The following is a 13,634-nucleotide window of genomic DNA, read 5'->3' on the forward strand; positions in this document are numbered from 1 at the left end:
ATTCTAGGAGAGACTTTCAGATCATTAAACGCTTGTAGAAAGCTAGGAGGTGGAAGATTCTCAGGGTGTACCCAATTGTTATATGTCTGGATCCGTAGCCATTTCTGGAGGACAGAAAAGGTTTCATACCGACGCTTTAATACGAACTACTCACCATTGAAAGAATTTCTGGAGCAAGAATGGCTGAAAGAAATTAAGAAAGATATGTGGATTAATGCCTTTCGAAATCTGGAAAGCAATGATATTGTTTGGAGAGCCCCGTGGCAAATCCAAAGGGAATTCTTTTACAAATGTGGTGATTACAACTGGATAATGCTGCTCGGATTGTGGGGAGGAATCAGATATGCACCACTTCTGGTCATAAGACAGTATGAAGGTCGTCAATTTGTACCTGTCACTGCTGGATTATATTTATCTGAGTTCGCATTCCACAACAAAAATTATAAAAGAAATATCATGGAAGCCTTTACAGCTTGGAAAACAAATTTTTGTATCCGAGCTAAAGCAGCAAAAGAAATGCTAACTCCTGATTATGAGGAATGGAGATCTGTCAGGAAAAATGAAAATATTCCTCTACCAGACTAAAATGAGGATATCTCTATGGAAGATCGCATTAAGGTGGTTCCATCAGAGATTGAAATCCTGAGAGCTGAGTTTGAAGCAGAAAGAGAAAGTTGGTCGAGAGAATTAGAGCAAATGAGACGAGATAAAGCTATGTTGGGTGTTGACATTGACTTTCATTCATCACAATGTGCAATGTTGAGAGAAAACAAAGAAAAAGTTGATGGTGAATTCAGAGCATTAAAGAAAAATTACCAGGAGTTATATAAATCCCGAAAAACATCAGGACCGAGTCGATCAACAGTACAGATGGCCAGAGAATTGAACATCAAGAAAAGTCGAGTTGAAGATCTGAAAGGAAAGAATAGTCGTCTACTCAAAAGCCTTGAGAAAGGAAAGCAAAAAATGGAAGATTTTGAGGTTGACAGAAGAGAGCGAATCATAAAACACAAAGCTGAACACCGCGAGATCATGAATGAAATACAAAAAGAAAGGGATCGAGCCAAAGATTTAGAAGAGATGAAGAATGACATCTTTGATAAATTTGAAGATGAGAAAAATATCATGTTCAAGGGATTTGAATCTGAAATGAACCATCTGATTGCCGAACTTGAAGTCAGAGGCCAAACGATTGAAGAGTTCAATGTTGAAAAAGAAAAATGGGAGCTGGAAAGAAAGAATTTCAACACCAAACTTGAGGTAGAGCAAGAAGTGGCTAGCAATTGGATGCAAAGATGCAGAAACAAAAATGTTCAAATCCAGAAGCTTAATCAAAGGATGCAAGAAGCACGAACAAAACTTGAAGAAGATCTGGATCAGTCTAGAAACAAAAACTCAGAGTTTAACGCTTACATTTTACAACTTGAAGAGTCATTATTTCAAGAAAAGGTTCATCTAGGACTTAGTGATCTCAAAGAAAGTAATGAGGAAAGTGCTTCACTGCGAAGACGTATTAGAGATCTTGAAAAAACTCTGCACAATTATCAAGTCAGAATCATTGAGTTAGAGCAAACTCTCGAAGGAACTAATGAACAATGGCAAAAATCAACTGATTTCTATGTAGAAAGAAGTGAAGAAAAAAGTAATATGGTATTCGAGGCCATGGTACAAATGAGCGAAGTTGCTAGATATGTTGGGGAACTAGCTGTTGAAGCAAAAATAATTGAGCATCACGTTGATCCAGTTTCTAAATTCGGAAAGAAGGTGTCATGGCTAATGAAAGAAATTATAGAGCTTAATAGGAAAGCTACGCCTTATCTGTAGTTATGAATTATTATAAAGAAACTTTTGTATGCCGATGAAAGTTGTTCTATGACAGTTAACTTTTTTGGGATCAATACCTTTTGCATACATGCATTTTGCATACATTCATTATTTATTGCATTATTTTCTTTATGTATAATTTTTATAACATTCATTAATTAAAATTTGAAAAAATAATATCAAAAGATTTTTCAATCGCTGTTATTCTGGCCAAAAGAGAAATACTACATCACTACGGTACTAGACAAGCTACTAAGAGAATTATGGAGGATAAAATACAACGTATTGAGGAACAGCATAATAAAGAACAAGCAGAAATGAGAATGAAGCTAGAGAAAATTGAAGCCAGTATTGCAAATTCACAAGACACCATGACGCAGAAAATAGAAGACATGTTTAAAAGGCAGACTATCATTGGAAAAATGCATGAAAATCTTGTATCTTTCGACCAAGAACCTATGTATCATTTAGGTTTTCCACCAGAACCAATTTATCACTCTGGTACTACACCTATACAAATCAATGCCCGCACATCAGCATTTCAAGAAGCCAAACCACATGAAAATCGACAAGTGGATCATGCATCTTCAAGCAAAAATCCACTTATATCAGATGTGAAAATAGGGGATTTTAATACTGAGCATCTAATCCCAGATTTGAATGAGCTGAATGAAAAAGAAAAAGTAAATGAAGAATTGACCAAACAGATCAAGAGCTTAGAAGAACGAATGAAATCCGTGGAAATAACTGAATCATTCTATGGGTTTGACGCTAGTGAGTTGAGTTTGGTTCCAGACCTAATCCTCCCCATCAAGTTCAAAGTTCCCGAATTTGATAGATATGACGGTATCACATGCCCTTCATCCCACATTACTATGTTTTATCGCAGAATGGCAGGATATGTGAAAGACGAGAAATTGTTAATTCACTGCTTTCAAGATAGTTTGACAGGACCAGCCTTAAAATGGTATACTCAATTGACCAAAGCCAACATTAGATCCTGGAAAGATCTGGCTAAAGCATTCCTAGAGCAGTACTGCCACGTAACAGACATGGTCCCTGATAGATGGACTCTCCAAAATTTGGAGAAAAAGAATAACGAAACGTTCAGACAGTATGCTCAGAGATGGCGTGACACAGCAGCCCAAGTTCAACCACCTTTGTCAGAAAAAGAAGCAACAGTAATATTTGTCCATACATTGAAAGCTCCTTATTTAAATCATCTAATGGGGAATGCAACCAGAAATTTTGCAGATTTGGTCATTTCTAGAGAACTCATTGAAAATGTTTTGAAAAGTGGCAAAATTGAATCAAATGAGGGGTTTAGTTCCAAAAGACCTATGTACCGTAAAAAAGAGAATGAAGTCAACAATGCAAACTCTTACAACAAGGATTCATCGAAAAGTGTTACAATAACCCAGCCAAGGGTTAAGAAAGAGGAAACAAACACTAATCGAGCAGAGTCCAGAGGATCTCGAAAGGAAAATGAAAGGTTGTCTTTTACACCTTTACCAGTACCCTATGCAGATATTTATGATTCGTTGTTAAAAGCAGATGTCATACAGCCCTATCCTTTGGTCCCCATGCAACTACCATTCCCTCCATGGTATGATGTAAAGGCACACTGTGTTTACCATGAAGGAATTACGGGTCATTCTATTGAAAACTGTTTGGCATTCAAAAGGGTGGTTCAAAATTTGATCAACACTGGAAAGTTGGAATTCAATTCACCATCTACATCAAATCATCAATTGCCAAATCATGGAGATAAAAACATGAATGCAATTCAGGAAGAGAACAGAAAGAAAGCAAAAACTGACATTTCTGAAATTAAATCTCCTTTTGTTTGGATATTTCAAAAACTCTCTTTAGCCGGTATAATTCCACAACAATTCAGGCCAAAGCATAATGAATGCAAGAATTATTGTGAATATCATCAAGAGAAGGGGCATGAAATTCAAATATGTCCTGAGTTTAGGGATTTGTTGCAAAAATTGATGAATAACATAGAGATAGAATTCTTTGAAGAAGAACCAAGGAAAAAAGAAGATGATGTTTGCTCATATGAAGATTCTAAACCTAGTCAGACAACAAGTGATCCTGTGATCATTAATGTGAAATCATCTACGGTGATTCCTGCACCAACAAAGCCGAAAGTAGTTATCACCACTCCTCTACCCTTTCCATACAAGGATACCCGCAGAGTACCTTGGAATTATACTACCAATGTTTCAATGGTAGGAGGATATGTTTCTCTAGAAAAAAACAGAAGAGAAAATACAGAGTCTGGGTTCGACGTCTGAAGCAGTGAGTGAAGTCGGATTCTTTACAAGAAGTGGGAGATGTTACTCTCCCGAAACATCCAATGCATCAGAACAGGTGAAAGCAAAAGGAAAAGCTATGGTAATACCCCAAAAGGTATTTGATGATGAATCCCCTCCAGCATTCAATGACCCTGTAACAAAAAAACAAGCACAAGAATTTTTGAAATTCCTGAAACATAGTGAGTATAGTGTAGTTGAACAACTACATAAACAACAAGCGCGGATTTTTATTCTTGATCTATTGATGAATTCAGAAGCACATAGAAATGCTTTGATGAAAATGCTTAATCAAACCTTTATCCCTGAAGATATATCCCTTAATAAACTTGACAGAATTGTGGGACATATAGCCGCTGATAATTACATAACGTTCACGGATGATGAAATACCTGAAGGCGGAATGGGGTCAGTAAAAGCTTTGAATATCACTACACATTGTCATGGTCATGTTTTGCCAGTAATATTGATTGACAATGGATCCGCTCTTAACTTGATGCCTCTAGTCACACTTCAAAGAATGCCTGTGGATAAATCACACATGAAGAGTTATCAGAATGTAGTGCGAGCTTTTGATGGTACTCAAAAAGAGGTGCTTGGGAAAATGGAAATACCGTTGTTAATCGGACCGGTCATGTACAATATTGACTTTGTGGTGATGGACATCCACCCTACATATAATTGTTTATTAGGGAGGACATGGATTCATTCTACAGGAGCCGTTCCTTCTTCATTACATCAGATATTGAAATTCGTTGTTGATGGACAACTAATATGCGTAGGAGCTGAAGAAGAAATCATTGCGTCTATAACAAGTGATGTTCCATATATTGAAACCAATGATGATGCTTTTGAATGCTCTTTTCGAGCTCTTGAATTTGTCAATGCAACCTTTATTGCAGAAGGAAGCAAAATTCCATATCCCAGATTGTCTAATTGCACCAAGATGACGGTACGACAGACTTTAGGCATCGGAGCTAAAACTGGGAAAGGTTTAGGAAAGAATCTTCAAGGGAGTTCAGTTCCTGTAAGTATGAAAATGAAGAAAGATCGTTTTGGGCTTGGATTTAAGCCCAATTTTCAGCAAAAGAACAAAGAGATGAAAAGAAGGTGTGAAAACAGAAAGGCAAGGTTGAAAGGAGAAGAAATTCTTTGGGAACACATGTTTTTCCCACAGTTGAAGACCACATTCAGATCAGGGGGAACAATTAATGTAGAACAACAGCTTGTTGAGGCCTTTAGAGAAGAAAAGTTGACGAAATATCAAAGCATAGTTGAAGAAGCTATGAATGGATTATTTATCAATATGATCATGAATGACAACAAGACTGGCAAATACTTGGATAGGATTCGCCCATGTTTTCCTGGAGAAACACTCAACAATTGGACCACTGAAGACCTTCCTGTAGTTTTTAATATTAACACAGAGTAATATTCAGAACTAATCTTTATGTTTAGCCCAAGAGTATGAAAACTTTTTGTTATCTTGTAAAGGAAATTATGTTAAGTTCATCTAATATTAAATATAAGAAATTTTCTTTAAAATTTTCAGATGGCAATCATTCTTTATTAAATTTTTACATTTATTTCATAAATTTACTATATTCTTTCGGAAATATGTCCGACTTAAATTTGCAGGTGTCACAATGTTAATAACATGTTTATTCCTAAATTTAATCGAGAGATAAATTTAGAACAACCCATATGTCTGGAGGAAATCAATGAGTGTGAGGATGAACTGGAATGTGATGTTCCTACTGAATTATTAAGACTGGTAGAAAAAGAAGATAAACAAATTCTACCTCACAAAGAAGAGATTGAAACTGTAAATCTGGGAACAGATGAAGAGGTGAAAATTGGTACTACTCTGACAATCCAGATAAAACAAGAATTGATAAATCTCCTTCAAGAGTTCAAAGATATCTTCGCCTGGTCTTATCAAGATATGCCTGGTTTGAGTACAGATATAGTGATGCACAAACTTCCAATCAATCCAGAATATAAACCGGTCCAACAAAAGCTCAGGCGAATGAGGCCAGAAATGTTGTTACAGATCAAAGAGGAAGTGATGAAACAGATTAACGCAGGTTTCCTACAGGCAGCCAAATACCCAGAATGGGTAGCCAACATTGTTCCAGTACCAAATAAAATGGAAAGTTCGAATGTGTGTGGATTACAGAGATCTCAAAAAAGCTAGTCCGAAAGATAGCTTTCCATTACCCCACATAGACACCTTGGTGAACAATACTGCAGGACACGCATGGTTTTCATTCATGGATGGCTTTTCAGGATATAATCAGATAAAAATGAATCCTGAAGACATGGAAAAACAACATTTGTAACCATGTGGGGGACATTCTGCTATAAAGTAATGCCATTTGGATTGAAAAATGCAGGGGCAACGTATCAAAGAGCCATGGTAACTTTGTTTCATGACATGATGCACAAAGAGATTGAAGTATATGTAGATGACATGATTGCCAAATCCCAAACTGAAGAAGAATATATTCAAAATTTGAGAAAGCTTTTCCAGAGATTGAGGAAGTATCAATTAAAGCTCAACCCCGTTAAATGCACTTTTGGGGTAACTTCTGGGAAACTTTTGGGATTTGTGGTCAGCAAAAAAGGAATCGAGATTGATCCAGATAAAGTAAAAGCAATTCAAGATCTTCCACCACCCAATACAAAAAAAGAAGTTCGAGGTTTTTTGGGAAGATTAAATTATATATCTCAGTTCATTTCTCAATTAACTGACAAATGTGATCCAGTGTTCAAATTACTTCGAAAAAACAATCCTGAAGTCTGGAATGATGAATGTGAAGAAACTTTGGATATTATTAAGAAATATTTATCCAATGCCCCAATTTTAGTATCACCAATACCTGATAGACCGTTAATTCTCTACTTGACAGTCTTTGAAAATTCGATGGGATGTGTACTGGGACAGCATGATGAATCTGGAAGAAAAGAAAAAGCTATTTATTATCTGAGCAAAAAATTTACTGATTGTGAAATTCGATATCCACCAATACAAAAATTATGTTGTGTCCTGGTGTGGGCTACTCGAAGACTCAGACAATATATATTATATCATACTACTTGGTTGATATCCAACCTTGATCCTTTGAAATTCTTAATGGAATCACCAGCTTTGACGGGCAGAATGGCTAGATGGCAGATGTTATTATCCGAGTTTGATATTGTATATGTCAACCAAAAAACGATAAAAGGAAGTGTCATAGCTGATTTTCTGGCCAGTCGTGTATTGAATGATTATCAGCCTTTGAGTTTCAATTTTCCAGATGAAGATTTATTGTGCATATCCATGAATGAAGAAGTCGGAACAAATGATGCATCTGCATCTTGGAAGCTTTACTTTGACGGAGCATCCAACGCTTTGGGACGAGGAATCGGGGCAGTGTTAATTTCTCCAGAAAATATTTATTATCCCTTTACAAGTAGATTGGAGTTCTTTTGCACAATAACATGGCGGAATATGAAGCTTGTGTCATGGGATTGAAAGCAGCTATAGAAAGAAAAATCAAATGTCTCAAGATATATGGAGATTCATCGTTAGTGGTGTATCAATTACGAGGTGAATGGGAAACAAAAGATCCCAAATTGTTGGAATATCGAAATTTTACTCTCGAATTAGTGAAAAAATTTGAGAGAGTCACCTTCAATTATCTCCCTCGAGAAGAAAATCAAATGGCAGATGCTTTGGCTACATTAGCTGCTATGTTTCAGGCAACTAAGAAAGTTGATATGATGCCAATCAAAATGCAAGTATATGAAATTCTTGCACATTGTTATAATGTGGAAGAAGAGTTAGATGGTAAACCATGGTATTATGATATCCTGCAATATATCAAAAATCAAAGTTATCCACAAAATGCATCTGAAATTGATAAAAGAACCTTGAGAAGAATGGCTGCTGGATATTTTCTTGATGGCGAGATTATGTATAGAAGAAGCAATGATCAAATGCTATTGAGATGTTTAAATACCAGCGAAGCCAGAAGCATCATTGAGGAAGTACATAGTGGAATATGTGGAACACATGCAAATGGTCTTTCCATGGCTAGAAAAATAATGAGATATGGATATTATTGGGCTACCATGCACACAGATTGCATTGATTATGCAAGGAAATGTCATAAATGCCAGATATATGCGGATAAGATTCATGTACCCCCATCTCCTTTACATGTAATGACAGCACCCTGTCCATTTTCTATATGGGGAATAGACGTCATTGGGCCAATCACACCAAAAGCATCGAATGGACATTGTTTTATCCTTGTGGCAATTGATTATTTTACCAAGTGGGTTGAAGCTGCTTCGTATGCCAATATTAAGAGGTCCACAGTCTGTAAATTCATAAAGAAAGAGATAATTTGTCGGTATGGCCTACCAGAAAGAATCATTACAGATAATGCTCTGAACTTGAACAACAAAATGATGACCGAACTTTGTGCACAATTTAAGATCAAACATGCAAACTCAGTTGCATATCGTCCAAAGATGAATGGGGCAGTTGAAGCGGTAAATAAGAACATCAAGAGAATCATTACAAAGACCACTGAAACTTACAAAGATTGGCACGAGAAGTTACCTTTTGCTTTATATGCATACCGAACTACTGTTCGAACATCTACTGGGGCAACGCCTTTTTCTTTAGTCTACGGGATGGAAGCAGTCTTACCAATTGAAGTTGAAATTCCATCGCTTCAAATTTTGAGAGAAATAAAATTGGATGAATCTGAATGGATCCAAGCTAGATTTGATCAATTGAACCTTATTGAGGAGAAAAGATTGAGAGCTATTTGCCATTGACAGATGTATCAGAAACGGATGATGAAGTCTCATGACAAGAAAGTACATCCAAGAGAATTCCAAGAGGGTGATCTAGTACTAAAAAAGATCTTGCCTATACATAAAGATTTCCGTGGGAAATGGATGCCTAATTGGGAAGGGCCATACGTTGTAAAAAGGCCTTTTCCGGAGGAGCGTTGATCTTGGCAGAAATTGATGGAAAAATTCTGAGAAATCCAATAAACTCGGATTCTGTCAAGAAATATTATGCTTGAAGAAAAAAAAAAGAACAAAAAAAGAACAAAAAAGAAAAAAAATGAGGAAAAAAAAAAAAAGAAAAAAGAGGGGGTCAAGATGAAAACCCGCAAAGGGCATCTTGTAACCAAAGGAAGGATTTGAGTTGAAAACCTGAAAGGGCGGCTCAAATGCATGTTGATATTAGGCATCTGGCAATTGAACCTTCTTAAGATTTTGATAGTTTGGGAGGAACTTCACATCTACAAGCATTCTGACAACGTTTGAGATCTTTCAGAAAAAAGCTTACATCAGTACTCTAAATTATATCAATTTGATTAATTTAGAAATACTTATGCTAATAATTTGTTGAGTCATTTGAATTTTTATCATTCCTATGCTTACCATAACTTTGAATACAATTCTATCTATTTATTAATAAATTCTAAGTTTATTTTCTCTAAATTCAATTTATTTGAGATTCAATTTATTTTCGAAAATTCAACTTATTCTTTTATTTTGTAAATGGATTAACATAATTTTGGAATAAGTTAAAGATTTCTGAATATCACTTTATGTTAATACTTTTAAAGACATGGAATACAAAGTAAGCAAATTATCACCATCATAGAGTTATTTGGAAGCGGAACAAGAAGAAATCTGTTCTCAATTGGCAGATTATTAATATAGCCCCTTTTCAGTGTAGCAGCATGAAAATGCTTCGAATCTACAAATTCTGGCTCTACATCGAATAAGTATTGTGATATTCCAGTCCAAACATTAACTGGAGCAAGTACCACGTTATCATAGTAGAAATAAGAAGACTCAATAGCATCTTCTGGAAGTGTTCTTTGAGTTATCTGATCTGGTTTGGTATGAACCCCAAAAACCAATCATTGGATTTGAAAGATGAATTTGCTCATAGTAGAAATAAGAAGACTCAATAGCAGCTTCTGGAAGTGTTCTTTGAGTTATCTGATCTGGTTTGGTATGAACCCCAAAAACCAATCATTGGATTTGAAATATGAATTTGCTCATAGTAGAAATAAGAAGACTCAATAGCATCTTCTGGAAGTGTTCTTTGAGTTATCTGATATGGTTTGGTATGAACCCCAAAAACCAATCATTAGATTTAAAAGATGAATTTGCTCATAGTAGAAATAAGGAGACCCAATAGCATCTTCTGGAAGTGTTCTTTGAGTTATCTGATCTGGTTCGGTAGGAACCACAGAACCAATCATTAGAATTGAAAGATGAACTGCATGATCGTCTTCATTAAGAAGCTTCTTTTAAAGCTTCCTCTGCTTCTTTTTTTTTTAAGAAAATCATAGCCCAAGTTTCGCCTTTTCTTGTAATTGGGATCATTGTATAATGACATCCTATCTTTTACCGGAAGAAGTGTATCAGCAGCCTTAGCAATTTGAGCAGCACATATAAAATCTGTCAACTCTGCAATTGATGAATCAGGATTATATATCCATGGCTATTGAAGACATAGCATTTGAGTATCCCATTTTCGTCAAGTATAAACAGTTTACTCTCCTCATAAGAATCAGAATTCAAGATTTCCTCGGTATCAAAAGAACTATCAATATCTGTGAAATCATCTTGAAAGATCACTTCATAATCAGATGAGTTGTTATCAGAATCAACATGTTGCATGAGTGCGAGCTTTTCAAGAGCCTATACTATTGAGTTTTATTTTCAAGTGGTTTTTTGACATTATGCAAAAATTCAGGCATATCTACATCTACACTCTTCAAGGATGATAGATTTCTTCATTTGAAGAAGAAAGATTTATTGGATTTCTACACAACTGAAGAAATACTAAGTTTACCAATTTGAAATCAAATAAAAATAAACTTAACATTCATGCATCATATTTAGGCATTTTCAAAAATAAGTGCATTTTCATTCATTTTATCCATGTTGAATTTTGACAGGAATTTCAAAGATTTTAGCAAAGATTTAAATCCATCATTCAATGGATCATCAACATTTCCAGTTCGAGTTCATAATGAGAAGAACTCATCTGAAGAAAGAAGAATTTGTTCAACCTTTTGCTCAAATTCATCATTCAATGGATCAGCGTTGCCAGAAGGTTCATAATGAGAAGAACTTATCTGAAGAGAAAGAAGAAGTTCATAATGAGAAGAGCTTGTTCAATCTTTTTTTGCTTAATTCTATCACAGAAGAAGATAGATTAGCATTAACATTTCCAGTTCGAGTTCATAATGAGAAGAACTCATCTGAAGAAGGAAGAAGAAGTTCATAATGAGAAGAATTTGTTCAACCTTTTGTTTGAATTCATCATTTGATGGATCGACATTGCCAGGTAGAGTTCATAATGAGAAGAACTCGTCATCTGAAGAAGAAAGAAGAAATTCATAATGAGAAGAATTTGTTCAACCTTTTGCTAAATCCATCATTTGATGGATCAGCTTTTCCAGAGAAAGTTCATAATGAGAAGAACTCATCTGAAGAAGAAGAAGTTCACAATGAGAAGAGCTTGTTCAACATTTTGCATAATTCTATCACAGAAAGAGATAGATTAGTATCAACCTTTCCAGAGAAAGTTCATAATGAGAAGAACTCATCTGAAGAAGAAAGAAAAAGTTCATAATGAGAAGAGCTTATTCAACCTTTTGAATGACTCTATCACATAAGGAAATAGGACAACATCATCCCCAGCGGAAAGTTCATAATGAGAATAACTCATCTGAAGAAAGAGAAGAAATTATTCAACATTATCATTATAATCAAGTGAAGTCAAATGGATAAAAAAAATTATTATCTTTTCATCTTTGCCATATTCTTGTTAACACAAGAAAGAGCAAAGAGGGGAAGCTGAAGATACTAATTTTTTACCCATTTTACTTATTTATTTATTATTATAATTATTATTATTATTATTATTATATATATATATATATTATTATTATAAAATAAATTACAGGCCCAATGGAAACTGGACCGGCCCAGTTACAAACAACCAGTTGGCCCAAACCAGATGGAAACCCTAAAATATTTAGGGTTTCAGTTAGGGTTTTCTAACCCTAGACCCGTGCTCCGCCGCCTCAATCTCAGCCGTTGGATCTGAGAGATCCAACGGCCTACACTCATCCAGCACAAACCCTAGGGTGATGATACCCTAGGGCCACGCGGCCGCCGCAGCTACTCCCACCATCTCCACCGCTGCCACGTCTCGTCGGAAGCTTCCAGAAGCACCACTCCAGCCGCACATATGTCGTCCCAACGGTGAGTCACCACTGGAAGTCCGGTGACTCACCAGACTGCACTCTTTTACCCAGTCCGAGACAAGCGCCGGTGATGGCTATAAAGCCACCACCGAGCCTGCGAAGAAAAAAGACAGAGGCAACCAACAGAAAAAAAAAGAAATAAGAAAAAAAAGCAAGCAAACCAGCAACCACAAACAAAAAAACAAGGAGAAAACGAAGAGATACTTACGGAGGAAGCTGCAACATCACCGGAGCCTTCACACGTCATCGGAAACCTTCGAAAACTGAAGGTATTTTTGTAGATTTGCTCCGATCGGGAGTCTTTTAAGGGAAACGGCCATCGGAACCATCAATAGGATGGTCCGATCTATATTTAGGTAAAAAAAAACTTTTTCGACCACCGGATGCGGTGGCCGGCGACGATGTTAACGCCGGCGAACGGCTGTCGGCCGGTGTGCTTCTCTCTGTTTTAGAGAGAAGCGAGAGAATTTTTAACTCTCTCAAAGAAGAGAGAGAGAGAGGCAAGAGGAGAAATGAGAGCTGGCCCTTCGGGCCAGCCGGTTATGGGCTTAAATAGCCCTCCCCAAACGACGCCGTTTTGGGGAGGGGTCTGTTTGTAATTAACTAAAAATTAAACCCTTTCCGCAGCCATCCTAATTTGTAATCTTTACATTTTAGTCACTAAATCAATTTATAATCCTTTTAATTCGGTTCTTTAATTTTAGTTTTATTTATTTTAGTCCTTTATATTAAAATAATATATTTAGGATAAATATCATATTTAGTCCTTTAATTTTAATAATTAATATTTTAAACCCGAGTATATATTTTTAATTTATTTTAATATGATATTCGAATTTTATATAATTTTATTTTAGTCACCAAATTAATAAATAAGGAAAATAGCATGTTTAATCCCTGTAATTTTAAATAATTACAAATTAGGTATTTAATTTTATTAGATTATAATTTAGTCACTAAATTTAAATATTTTCATAAAGTTTTACTGCTTTTAAATATATAGTTCTAATTTTATTTTTATTATTGATTATTTATGTTTTAATTGTACTTGTTTATATTTAAATATTATTTTATTATTATATAGTCACATAAATATATATAATAAATAATAATTAAATCTTAATTTGATTTTACATAAATTATGTTTTTATCATATTTTAATATATATTTATTTTTCAAT

The sequence above is a fragment of the Hibiscus syriacus genome, unplaced genomic scaffold, assembly GCF_006381635.1.
Source record: "Hibiscus syriacus cultivar Baekdansim isolate YM2019G1 unplaced genomic scaffold, ASM638163v2 tig00112864_pilon, whole genome shotgun sequence".
Lineage (NCBI taxonomy): Eukaryota > Viridiplantae > Streptophyta > Magnoliopsida > Malvales > Malvaceae > Hibiscus > Hibiscus syriacus.